Source organism: Hesperophylax consimilis, chromosome 4 (genome assembly GCF_061612785.1).
Source record: "Hesperophylax consimilis isolate HC1 chromosome 4, BYU_Hcon_1.0, whole genome shotgun sequence".
Taxonomy (NCBI): Eukaryota; Metazoa; Arthropoda; class Insecta; order Trichoptera; family Limnephilidae; genus Hesperophylax; species Hesperophylax consimilis.
Window position 1 is genome coordinate 23,233,246 of NC_142839.1, and position 13,875 is coordinate 23,247,120.

Below are 13,875 nucleotides of genomic sequence, written 5' to 3' on the forward strand. Positions count from 1 at the left end.
TTTCGGCAGCAAATGACAACCCGCGTGTATAAATAAACCACTCACATTTTGTTTGAATGTTTGAATGATTTGAAACTGTCAAACGGCAAAATTCCGTCATCTCTTTCTGTTACACGAGTCATTATGGTAGAGAGCGAGAGATCAAACCAATCCTTCTGTTCTCACCAATGAGATCTGAGCTTTTAGCCATATTATTCGTTTTCTATAAGAATTTTGAGGTGGGCGTGGCGGTTTCAAATGAGTTTCAAGGCCAAAGCTTAGTTAAATACCCCTGGTCTGGCCTTTTTACGCGAATTAATATTTATTCGGCGGTTTTCAGCGGCTACAACCATACTTACAACCTACAACCAGCAGTACACGGCTCAGTGTGTTTCGGCCTTAAGTACCTAAATTATAGGAAATTTTATGCAGATTAATTTAGTATAGAATAATGTTTTTTCCATAGTAGATAATTTTGAGTTATAATAAGGTAACCTTTATAATAACCTTCTTTTTACTCCAATCCCAAATATTTTTTTATTCGAAAACATCAGATTCGTAATCAGAAAAACAGCAAATCCCTTTTCAGCACCCACTAATGACTGGACCATTTTTTATTTATGTAGGTACTTACTCAACAATACAAAATAATTTTCAAAATTATTCTACCATTATTATACTATTAGTGGTGGAAATATTTAACCCTTCAGGCCTCTGGCATTTTGACCGTTATATTTCTTTAAGATTCTGTCAGAAAGTCGGAGAATTTTTGTGTATTTCAGATTCTCAATAAAATCCGAATAAATGGAATTTTTCTGAACGTATCCGAAAACTAAAAACGGTTTTTGAAAGGTGGTGAAATACGCTTTCAAATTGTATTATTAGAAATAAACGTACATTTTTTTAAATAATAAAATTAAAAAATGAATCATAAAAAGTTTTAATGGCTCACCTTACGTTTTTTCAACTAAATACTGAAATGAAATGAATGATACAAAAAAAAAAAATTATTAGACAAAAGTATCATTACCTCGCTTTTTCTCGTTTCGTATAAAAATAATTAATAAAATTTCTTTAAAAGTTTTATAATATTTTCTCAAATTGCTGTCGGAACCTTTGGTTTTACGGAGGTGTACATTATAAATATTCTGTGGTTAACTTCTCTATTGAATATAAAGTTTGTTTTTTTTTTTCTCTCTTTCTAGTGCTGCGTATACATACGCGAGCCGAACTGAAGAGGTGAACCTCAACTTATAGGAACGGAACGGAGCAACCGCAAATGGCGCGAAACGCCGCTTGCAGTTGCTTCGGACTTTTTTCGTGGCTCAAATCTATACGTACCATAACACCATTTAGTTGCTATTTCTAAAAGTTCGAAAAGCGAAAATATTTACTATTTGTACCCAAAACCGAACAAATTAGCCTGAGGAGATAAATGAATACAGTGTTTATTTTTCATCTAATACCGGATACGCTCGGCCTCAATTTCGCGTATCGCTCATCAAAGAGATTGTCAATAATTCAGATGTGTGTAAATTATCACGCACTTCTATTGTTATGATTGTGTTATCAAAAGTTACAAATAAAAAACTCACTCGCGTATACACAAAAAAATGTCACGATAATTTCCGTATTAATGTTAAATTCGACGGCCGTGACATAACAAAAAAGAAGAAGTAAATATGATTTAGCTATCTCTTTCTTTTCCTCAATACCATCTATCCCAATTGGGGATGCCATAGGTATGTGCCCGTGTATTGAATTGTATGTTAAGCAATTTGGGAGGCGGTTCTGGGTACCGCCGCCCCAGGAACCATTAATTGGATTACCAAAATCTCTACCAAAGTGGTTCGCTACGTTTTGTGTCTTAGCAGGGGTACCGGCGTTCATGAGGGATGCTGGATGGTTTGTGCAGGTGGTTGAGATTTTCCGTCGTGATATTTTTATATTGTTGGTACGTTGTTCGTTATTTTATTGTAACTGGTTGTGTTTATACGTCGTCGGTAATGCAGTATGCTGGCTTTCCATCGTATCTATTATATTGTTAGTTGTTATTGTTAGTACGTTGTTCGTTATTTTATTGTAACTGGTTGCGTTCATTCGTCGTCGGTAATGCAGTATGCCGGCTTTTCATCGTATCTATTATATTGTTAGTTGTTATTGTTAGTACGTTGTTCGTTATTTTATTGTAACTGGTTGCGTTTGTTTCGTCGTCGGTAATGCAGTATGCCGGCTTTTCATCGTATCTATTATATTGTTAGTTGTTATTGTTAGTACGTTGTTCGTTATTTTATTGTAACTGGTTGCGTTCATTCGTCGTCGGTAATGCAGTATGCCGGCTTTTCATCGTATCTATTATATTGTTAGTTGTTATTGTTAGTACGTTGTTCGTTATTTTATTGTAACTGGTTGCGTTCATTCGTCGTCGCGCGTCGGTAATGCAGTGTGCCGGCTTTCCATCGTATCTATTATATTGTTAGTTGTTATTGTTAGTACGTTGTTCGTTATTTTATTGTAACTGGTTGCGTTCATCCGTCGTCGGTAATGCAGAATGCCGGCTTTCCATCGTATCTATTATATTGTTAGTTGTTATTGTTAGTACGTTGTTCGTTATTTTATTGTAACTGGTTGCGTTCATTCGTCGTCGGTAATGCAGTATGCCAGCTTTTCATCGTATCTATTATATTGTTAGTTGTTATTGTTAGTACGTTGTTCGTTATTTTATTGTAACTGGTTGCGTTCATTCGTCGTCGGTAATGCAGTATGCTGGCTTTCCATCGTATCTATTATATTATTATAAATTAATACCATTCATCTAATGAAAGTTCAAGTCCGTTCAACTTTGGGTTGTTATCACATAGACAACCTATTTTTACTGATCTGTTTAATATGACACGTTCCAACCTCATCAATTTTATTACATGTTACACAGAGAAGTATATATATATATATATATATGTATAATAAAGAAAAAAAATAATAGTTTTTCCTCACCATAAAGAGACGAGGCTCTTGTTTTTGGTAAGGAAATTCAAGCTCAAATAATGACATCTTAAAAAGTAAGTAATAATATGTATACAGGGTGTTAAGGGACACACTTGACTTACTTCAACTAGTACTGACATTATTTTGAGTAAAAAATGTTAATGAAATTTATGTCTCCGGTGACTTTTAAATTTTTTTTTTTTTTCAATTAAAAAATTTAAAAAAGTTCTTTCACGTGTCGTTACTGGTCATTCAGCCGAGTAACCGCCAAACCCATCACATCAACCCTAGCTGTCCAATTTCTACTGATTTTCTATGTTAAAAAAAGTCACCGGAGACCAATATTTCTCCAAATAATGTCAGTAATCTCTGGTTAAAGTAAATAAAATACGTCCCGTAACACTTGTATACTGTAAATAATAATACCGAGAAAATAAATCTGAAATAAAATACGTCCCTTAACACTTGTAGGTATATTGTAAATAATAATACCGAGAAAATAAATCTGAAATAAAATGACCTATTTCATAGATTCTATGACATAGGTTATTAACATAACTCAGATGAGGTGGGAAATGTAGATTACAATATTGATGGGGATGGCAATAAAGACGACTTTAACTTTTTTCGACGATATTTTGTTTATTTCAATTTGTTAATCAGATATTTTCAATTACAGGATCACTGGGTCAGATCAAGAAAAAATATGTTTTTTTTTGTTATTATAGTATTACTGAACAATAGAACAATGATAGTTACGACAGAGTAAAATAATCGCAAGAAGACATCCCGCGTGAGCCTCCTGTCTCTTTCTCTTGCTTGGTTTGTTTCGGTTGCAGATTTGTAGCAGGTTCCGCTGCAGCCATCGGATGACGGTTGCTGGCGGTGGATGAACAGTCTGAAGGCTGAACAACTGCCAACATTGCCAACTGGATGGAGCGATGGAAGCATTGAAGATGGAAGTATGGAGAATGGAAGTTGTAGTTGGCAGTCTGCTGTAGGTCGTGGTAGTTATCCTGAGTGTCGCGACGGGGGCATTCACTTCGACTTCGCTCGGACGCTGGGGGCAACCGAAGTTTCCCGAATTCAGTCGACGGAGCCCGAACCTTCCCGAACCGCGTTCGGGTGACACGTCGCGCGTTTCTCCTTTTCTAGTCGCTACGCTAGTCGCCGGTTTACGACGGGAGCGAGTGGTTTGTTTAGTGCTGCTGTCAAAAACGCCCTTGTAAATTATTGTTAATTTGATGTTATTGTAACTTTGAAGTTTTGACATTTTTTGATAACAAAACGTTTGGCTGCAAACTAATCATTGGCGATCAGGAATCGTTGACTTATCCAACTGGAGCAGCGGTCTTAGAAGACTTCTTACACAGTAAACAAAGAAGCCGCTGACGTTTCGTCAAATTGATCGAATTAAAGTGAAGCGCCTGTTTTAACGGTTTCAATTGTTAATAGCCAGTATATCCACATCCATATACGCCCGCTTCTACTTCCAGAAGGATTGTTGTGCCAAGTGGAAGTGACAGTGCCGGCCGGCAGCACTTTACCATATTCTGTGAGTAAATTCTCCATCGTTTTGACTTTACTGTAATGTTTTTATAGCAAACAAACAACACACGCATTTGGCGCTAATTCCGCGAAATCCGGCCCGCTATAATCATGCACTCTCTAATATCTCTGCGAACAGCCGCAATCGAAATAATTCCTAACATATGGAATAGTATTTATGTCCAGGTAAAATATTGTGTTCACCGGCGTATTAACAACATATACCTATGCAGTAATAAGCGCAATGACGATAACAAATCTGTTAGTAAACAAAGTCAGTGTTGCGAATAGGTGGTCTTCCCCGCAGTATCGAGTGGCAGGCACCATATGCCGCCCCCTCCGTACCTGCCCCCGGGCAAATGTCAGAGTGGAAGTGCCAAATGTCAAGCCCACCCCGGCTGGGCCATATGCTAGCCATGGGGTTGTTTGGCTGGGTGTCTGACACTGATTCAGCACTTTACTCCTTCAACCAGCTTACCGCTGCAATCTCTAATATTATATAAGCAATAAGCAACGCACGGGCATTCTTTTTTTCTGGTAGATTCATCTCTTATCACTAACTATAAAAATATTAAGTTTAAAGGATATTATTAATTAATATATATTTTTTTAAATGCAGTAATCGGTTTGACAATATTGCACAATGTTCGCAATTTCGCGTATGTTTTATCAAATTTAATAGACGGTGTCCGGAAACTAGTGGCACAACGGTACAAGGTAAGTGTTAATCTAGTAATAGGAGAACGCAAAAAGCTTTTTTTTTTATCTGAGCATTTAGATATCTTTTTTTACTTTTTTCAGCGTAAACACAGGAGTTGAAAAAAATTTTGGAGACGATAGTAGCGACCGATTATTTTTCAAATTTGACCTAAAAGATTCCAACTTCGGACTCGATTTACTGGAAAATGGAAGCTCAAATAATAAAATTAAAAACAACTACACATAATGTGATTAGATTCTCAAATTTCCTGCTTCCACTAGTAGTTTCTGGATATGTCTATCCAAGACATAGACATCCAAGTACCTACTTATTTATAATGTAATATTACTTTAAAGTAGGTACCTATTACAATTGATAAACCTGGAACAACAATATTGGCGTTTTGTATTGTTGAATACTTACGTCATATTTATTTTCAAAACCTAAATAGCCCACGATAAAAATGAGATTACGAGCATACTATTATAGTTTCGCCGACCTAGAAATTTCAAAAGAAAAAACCTTGCAACATTCATGACGCAAGAGCTCACCATTAGAGAGTTTTTACTCCTTCAGATCAACACAAACTTTATCACTGTAAACTGTGGATGCTATTGTTTTTCTGTCTGCACGGACTGACTGAACCACAGCAACGCGTGGCGGAGTACAGCTAGTATATTTATAATATATAAATAATAATTTAATTGTTCGTTTGTTCAAAATCCTAAATCTCCAAAGTTCTTCAAACTTCAATTTTGACATAACGTAGCATTCGAATACGCGTGTTTTTTTATATACGTAAATTATATAGCTCTCACCTGTGACAGGTAAAACCATAATTAGTTTAAACAGCGCCATATTGGACGTAAAATCAACACGCGCTATTATGTCGCTATTAAAGGTTTAGATAACTAAAGAAAACTAAATAATGACATAATGCTCGGTTGTACTAGTAGTTATCCATTTAACAGTAAACGTAACCTATTCTATCCTATTTTATAAACACACACTTTTTGCAAGTTATGCTTTGAAATATTAAGAGGAAGCTACAAGCCAAAAATGTGTATATCTCGGTATACCTTATATTGTAGGCAATAGGCATTAAAATCTCTTGACAAACGGAGTCTAGAATCGTTCAATTTCAAGCACAAAACTGGTTTTTATTTATTTTGTAAATAATTTTATAAGAAAGAAAAAAAGTTAATCAAGTGAAACTGTCATAGATAATTTTAGCTATAATACTGTATGTTTTTAAAGTTGTTTCCTTCACGCGTTCATACACTTCTATTAAAAAAATGATTTTTTTAGTAGTTTACATTTATATTTTTTATTGAGTAATTTATTATTTTATTTGTATTCTACTCAAGCGAAATGATAGGAAAACCTTCAATTTATCTAAAGCATATTTTTTGGTATTCATAATGTACACCAATTCGTTATAAAGATTAATCAAAATAGTGATTTAGCATTAAGCTTCGCCTTAAGACGAATTATTTGTTTGCGTCCGCACAAAAGCAATGTGGATATGAATGAATAGTTTTGTCCGTACAAAAACTCAATTCTTTGAAGAAAGGAATGCAAATACAATATAGTATCTTTGAAAAAATATACATAACGCTTGGTATTACTGGTAGTTATCCGTTTGTGTAAACGTAACGTGGGTTATAATCTACTCCTTCATAGATGGCGTAAATTTAATTATTTTATGTAAATACACTTTTTAAATACCGGTAAACTTATATGTATAAAATATGTCGTTATTTGAAGTGAATTTGTTGTAAAGAAACAGGTGCATGTATGTGGGAGTTGGTCCCGGAATGACTGTTGCAGAATAATATATTTGCCCAGTAGTTCTATTTGGTACCGTAGTAGGTATTTGAGGTGCAGGAGTTCGGAGTGCAAATATATTTTTCAAAAAAATTCAATATATTTTTTAAGTATGTATTTTAAGGCGATGCCATACGTAGTAATGCAAAATCATGTGTTTTTGGTTTGAAAATTTGGTCACCTAGAAATGTTTAAGATGCTTTAATTCAATACTGCGAGTAGAATACATCTTGGCCTCAGAAAAAAATTATGTATGGCCTATGAAAATTTATTTAAATATCAAAATCTCCTACTTACGAACCCATTTTCGGTTATAATTTTATTGTATAATGTGGCAAATTAAATTATTTATAAAATGATCGGAAAATTTTTTAATATTTATGCCTGAACATCCACAAAATAAAATAAAAGGCACTTTTCGACCATGTTTTTTTCTTGCACAAATCAAAACAGGCGGATGGTGTTAAGCGGGAATTTAAACCTTATCGCCATCTACGTAAGGGTTGTTATTGATAGCGGCTCAATTTAAAATATTACACGACGTAGTGCATCGCCTTAAGTGTATTTAATAACAATGTATCGTTTATGTGGTGAATTTGTGTCTAGTTTGAAATTAATAAATCTTAAAAATTTGCGCTGCACGCTTTCCTAGTAATATTATCCATAATAGTACAATATTATTAGTACAGTAGTGTGGTCTAATATTATCTATAATAGTAACAGTATGTCAGCAACTCAAATCATTATAATTTCACTCGTATTCCGCGCATCTCACATTGCGATGTAGTCAACTTCCGCTCTTCTGGCGATCCAGTTATATCGGATCTTCGAATCCCCAAACGTAAATTAAAGTGTTCCGTTGTAAAACGAACCGGAACCTTTCAGTTTTCATAAAAAAGGATCCGGCTCCTTTCAATTTCGAACCGCGTCAGGATGCGATCGTAGGGCTCCGCGAGGGGTGCCGCCGCCTGCCAAAACAAAACAAAAATGCCACCCCTATAAAATATATATTTTCTAATGTATAATAACCACTCGTATGTAATAGGACTTTTCAAATCAAATCAAAGTAAATTTAGATTAGTCTTCTACGAAAATTATACCTACTTATAAATATTTGCCATGGTACGCAAAGGGGTCCCTTTAGCCTACAGCCTGCAGCACTTGAAGTAAAGCTCGTATATAATAGATACCTTGTTGCAGGCTATGCCAGTTTCGAGGTTACAGTATTCGCATCAGTTCCACAGAAAATGTTCCGTTAGCAGCAGACCGCTGAATTCCTGAGTAATTGCCTAATTGCCTTGCAGTCAGCCTAACCGGCACAGAGCTGAAGGGTGCCTGATTTCTGAAGCCTGATTCCCGATGACTGATAGCAGATGCCTAATGTCTGATGCCTGTTGGCACAATCGCCTGTGTGCCTCGTGAATTTTAATGAAAACTTTCAACTTTCGAGCTTCTCACGGCTTTGATACTTTCACAGCGAGGGACTGCTTTCGATCAATTTAGAATAATTGTATTATTGGAATTGACATTTTTTGTGTGATACCGCACATCGAATGCCCGGAGTCGGTGGAATTGTGGTATTCCCATGGGTGTATTGTGGATTGGAGAGGGGGAGTGGGGGGTATGAAGATAATGGTCCTTAAGTTTAAGTTTAGACTTATGCAATTCAAATCTTCGTTTGTGTGAAAGAGCTTTGAAACAATACATGATTATTTCAATTGAATTCACATGAGGTTGCGACGTACCATAATATTCAGATAAGTGGGACTGTTTCACTAATAATTTGGGTATGTTATGAGGATGAAGAATGCGGTAAAGGGAATGGAAAATGAGAAAAAGAGAAAAAGAAGATTAAGGTAGTAACTTGGCTGTTCAGATCTTGTCATTGAATAAAGGTAAAAGCATATATATATTTTTCCCACACTTGGTCTTGAACCCGTTACTTCTGGATCAGGATTCAGTGCCAAACGGCTTATCACTCTTACTCATTGTCAAATTATATACATACTTTTACAAGAAAATAATAATGTTTTCGGAATAATGGAGTTGCAAAATGTTCAACAGTTGACATGATCTCCTCCATAGATGTCAAGGAAACTGTGATCACCGATACTGATCAAGGCCGCAATGTCAATCCACTATCCACTGACCACTGCTTGTAACTTGTAACGTGTAACGTGTAACGGTTATGTTGTCATTTGCCACGACAATCCCCATACAAGGAGACGCTAAGCAGTCTCGTCTAATGTTTTATTTATGGCATCCCGCTCGCATGGACTATACCATCCATAGCTATACTCTGAGCAATCTGTTTGAAGCTTACCACCACTTGCATATCTTTTGTATCTTGTTCAATAGACTTTTGCACTTGGTATTTCTAGTTTGGCTCTGGGATGGATGTAACCTCACTATTTATAATCTGGTTTACTACACGCCGCGCTGTGGCGATATTACATATTACTTTATAACACCAGTAATTTTCACGATTTCCTATCTAGTTTGACGGCTTTTAGTGGAGTATTATGAAATCTGATATTCAATCAATGATCTAAGCCATAAATATCAAGAAATCGAAATTGCAGCTCTGCTATAATATGTAGTGTTGTACGTAGGTACCATAAACACTTTTACATTGTTTCTTCATTTCTAACTGATGTTCGCTAAATAAATATTTCATGTTTCCCAGCCAATTTATTTATTAATTATTTAATATAAAATTTAAAAATAAAAGCAATATACCTAAAATCACACGAATGGAAAAAAAACAGAGGATGACTGTGAAAGGAGACCACATTATGCAAGAAGCGGAAAAATAAAAATTATTACAAAGATGTGCATAAATAAATTAATGTCAATTTTGCTGTTAAGAGTTTTATTTTGTAATGCACATTTCTTACTTATTTTTAATATTTCGCTACTAAATTAGGATCAGGGAACATGAACTGTGTTTACGGAATAATAACTACTCTTACTTTCCCAATCATTTGTTGAAAACAGGTCATGGATTCGATAAAGAAAAAAATCATTTTTAAACAAACTAATATTAATACATATTTTTAATTTTCCGCCTTGGAAACTTTTTAAATAAAAAAAATGTGCAAAATAAATTTTGAGAACAAAACAACAGCACCCTGTAAATCATTGCTAACCGTGTTTCCTTATTTTGAATCCTCCACTTTCCCTTCAACTCTCTACTCCCTCTACCCCGATTTTACAATTTACCCGACTTTTTAGTTGAATAAATTTAGTTTTAAAAACGCTAGTTGATGATTCGGATGTGATGAAACCGGTAGCGAAATTAAAAAACTCTTTTGAAACTAAATGTCTAGAAATTGTATTTAAGTCAAAACCTAAACAAGATTTCGATGAAGTATTAGAGAAGAAGTGTCTTGAGATTCTGGACAGAGGAGAAATGTATCCTTAGTAGAGTGTTGATTGAAGAACAGCAATGATTATTTCGGAGTCTACGGGAAGGAATGAGCTAGATGAACAGGGTGACAATAATACCGTTGATATTTTTTAATATGAAATTTAGTTCAATCAACTTTAAACCTTTCTAAAGAAGAAAGGTTTAAAGTTGTTCAATTTCATCATACCTGTAAGTGTACTCGACACTCGCCACTTTCAAGTCCAACCAATTTTCATGATAAGAACGCATTTTAGCGATCATAATTTGTGAGTAGGCATCACTGGCGGCCGATATGTTGATGCCCGCAGATCCTGCAGAATCGCGAGGCATGGAGGAGCCTAAGGAATGATGAAGTAGATAGAAAAATTAATATACCTAGCCTGCATTTTAGATTTTTTTGCAATTTATAACTTAGATCTTCGATTAAATGATTAGAAATCTTAATACTTTGAAAGCCGTTAAATAAATATTGAATGTTGCTAGTATAATAATAGTACAACTGTTTACGGAAAGCTACCAAGCATGCCTGCGCCCGCTACTCACTTGATAATGAGTAATTTGTGGACTTGTTGGCAACTTGAAGTAATGAAGGAAACAGAATATATGTAGAGAGTACACCGAAATGCAGGCATCAGTGTGGAACTAGGTAATACAAAATATATGCGATGTCGATGGAATTCAGTTGAGATGGGGCCGCGGGGTGCGACGTGCGATGGTCGGGTCGGAGTAACTAACGGTTAGCCAGTTCTGAGCCTGTGTGTGACTATACCGCTTATTATACTACCTCTGGCTCTAGTACCCACTGAGTTTTTCCTCTTGTGCGTGCCCTGCTCACAGCTTTAGCTCAGATCATTACCACCCTGTCCTCTTTCCTTCTGCGCTCCTGTTCTCCTGGTCCAATACCTGCATTTTGCTAACAATTATTTATTACCAACTGGACTTTTACAGATCAATTTTTACATCTAATATGATTATGCATCATATTTATCGTAAATTTAAGGCAACTGGTGGATTTTCATTAGGTTCTTACTTGGGGCCAATCTTGTTTTTATTATTTATTAATGGCGTAGTTGAAGTATTTTATGATATAGGTATATTGTTTGCCTATTAAGACGCTGATGACATATCACACATTATTTTTTTTTTTAATGGGCTTGATTGGGGACAAGAAAATGAATAATATTATACCGGTCCACAAGGGTGACTCGCGTCAAAGAGTGGAAAACTATAGACCAATATCCATTCTCTCGGCGATCCCTAAACTATTGGAAAGACTTGTCCATAACAATATATATCCCCAGCTTGCTGCCAAAATTACTGAACAACAACACGGGTTTGTAAAAGGCAAATCTACCATGAGTAATTTACTTATTTACTCAAATTTCTTATTTACTAGTATGGATCGAGGCCACCAGGTAGATGCAATATATTGCGATTTCAAAAAAGCTTTTGACAAGGTTGACCACCTTATTCTTATCAAAAAAATTATGTACAACGGAATTAGAGGAAATTTATTACGTTGGTTTATCTCATATTTAACAAAAAGACAACAAGCCGTATCATTACGAGGACACACTTCTACATGGGAACCAGTTACTTCTGGCGTGCCTCAGGGGTCAATCCTGGGTCCGCTGTTGTTTATTCTTTTTATTAACACTGTTACTAAATGTTTCGTGCATTGTTTATATCTTTTGTACGCTGATGACATAAAAATATTTGCCATTGTTCGGAATCTAAACGATTGTCTGCTCATACAAAGCGACTTAGTAAGGTTCGAAACGTTTTGCAATGAAAACAAAATTTACCTAAGCTACAATAAATGTAAACAAATAAGTTTTACTAAAAACCACAACGCTATCAAACACAATTATTGTATTGGTAATTATTTACTCGAGCGCGTTTACTGTATAAGAGATCTAGGCGTTCTTTTTGATTCCAAACTCCACTTCGATGCGCACATTGATAATATTGTGAATAAAGCTTACAGCATGCTAGGATTTGTCATCAGAAACAGCCGTGAATTTCGAAAACCTGAAACATATCTTCTTCTTTACCACACTCTGGTCCGTTCTCAACTTGAATACTGCACCTCCATATGGAATCCACTTTACGATATCTATAAAGAAAATATTGAAAGTATTCAAAAGAAATTTCTGCGTTGCCTCAATTACAGAATGAGCGCACCCAAACGCGGGTACATAAATATGCTCTCGAGTTATAAAGTCTCCACTCTATCTAACCGGCGAACATACCTTGATCTCATGACTCTGTATAAAATCTGTAACAACGTTATTGACTGTCCCGACTTACTGAAATTAATAAACTTCAAAGTACCACCCAGAGTAACAAGGCTTAACGACTTATTCCACATTAGCAGGACGCGTACAAATGCTGGTGTCAGGGATCCAATCAGAAGAATGTGCGAATCACTTAATCAGAACCAAAACCTCAAGGACTCTGACTTATTCTTTGATACACGCACTACTTTTAGTAGAAAAATGAAGACTGTTTTCCTACAAAGTTCACAGTAAAAAACTTAGACATACTTGTTTAAATATGTATATATTTTTTAATTTCTGTTTAACATTGTTTATCTATTTATATATATATATATATATATATTTTTTTTTGTTTTACTCTCTAAATTTTTTCAAAAATAATTTGTAAATTCTTATAAGGATATTGCGCATTTCTTTCATATCTCTATTTGTAAAATAATATTCTTATGTATATATTTTTCCCCTATTTATAAGTCAAAATATTTGTAAATGTTTTTAACTGCTGTTTAAGTTAATTCGTGAGAAATAGTTTGGATGCAGGTAAATTCTCTAGTTGATGTTTTGTATATTCTTGTCAATTGACATCTGTATCTGTTTTTTCTCCTAAATAAAAAAATAAAAAAAAAAAAAAAAAAAAGACATAAAAGAAAGCACGCGTTTTCGAAAAATATTTCTAATAACGTATTTGTGCTTGCATCGACAGCCGCCTCCCCACAACTACTGTCTGCCTCCTGGAACTAAATAATACACAACAAAGTTACAGTTGAGTTTTGCTAAAAATAATTTGGCAAAAATATCCCTCTAAGAAATAATTCGACTAAATTTGGCAAAAAATATCCCTCTAGGAAAAGTAGAAGATATAAAAGAAGAACTCCGTTCCCAACAATAATAACTCATGCTTTCAAGATTGTACTCGTATTGACAGACCACCTCCCCACAGTAATATTTATTATAATAATAATCAATTCCCAGGAGGTAAACCGAATACATAAAATTTTAGGTAGAGTTTTGCTTTAAAATATTTCTAAAATTCTGTTTTTAATTTAACAAATAATATACCATGAGGAAATGGAGAACATAATATAAGAAAGTACCCGTTCTCTCAATAGCGTACTATTTGTGTTTGTATTGCCAGACCGCCTCCTCTC

At 35.0% G+C, this 13,875-nt stretch overlaps 1 protein-coding gene across 1 annotated transcript in view; it reads left to right on the forward strand.

Moving 5' to 3' along the window:
• The first annotated feature begins 4,140 nt into the window (after positions 1-4,140).
• Positions 4,141-13,875, forward strand: part of mtgo (miles to go) — a 234,234-nt gene continuing 224,499 nt past the window's right edge. The window contains exon 1 of the mRNA XM_089651521.1: positions 4,141-4,519. The gene's annotated coding sequence lies outside the window, so the exon portion shown is untranslated. The remainder of the gene's footprint in view (positions 4,520-13,875) is intronic.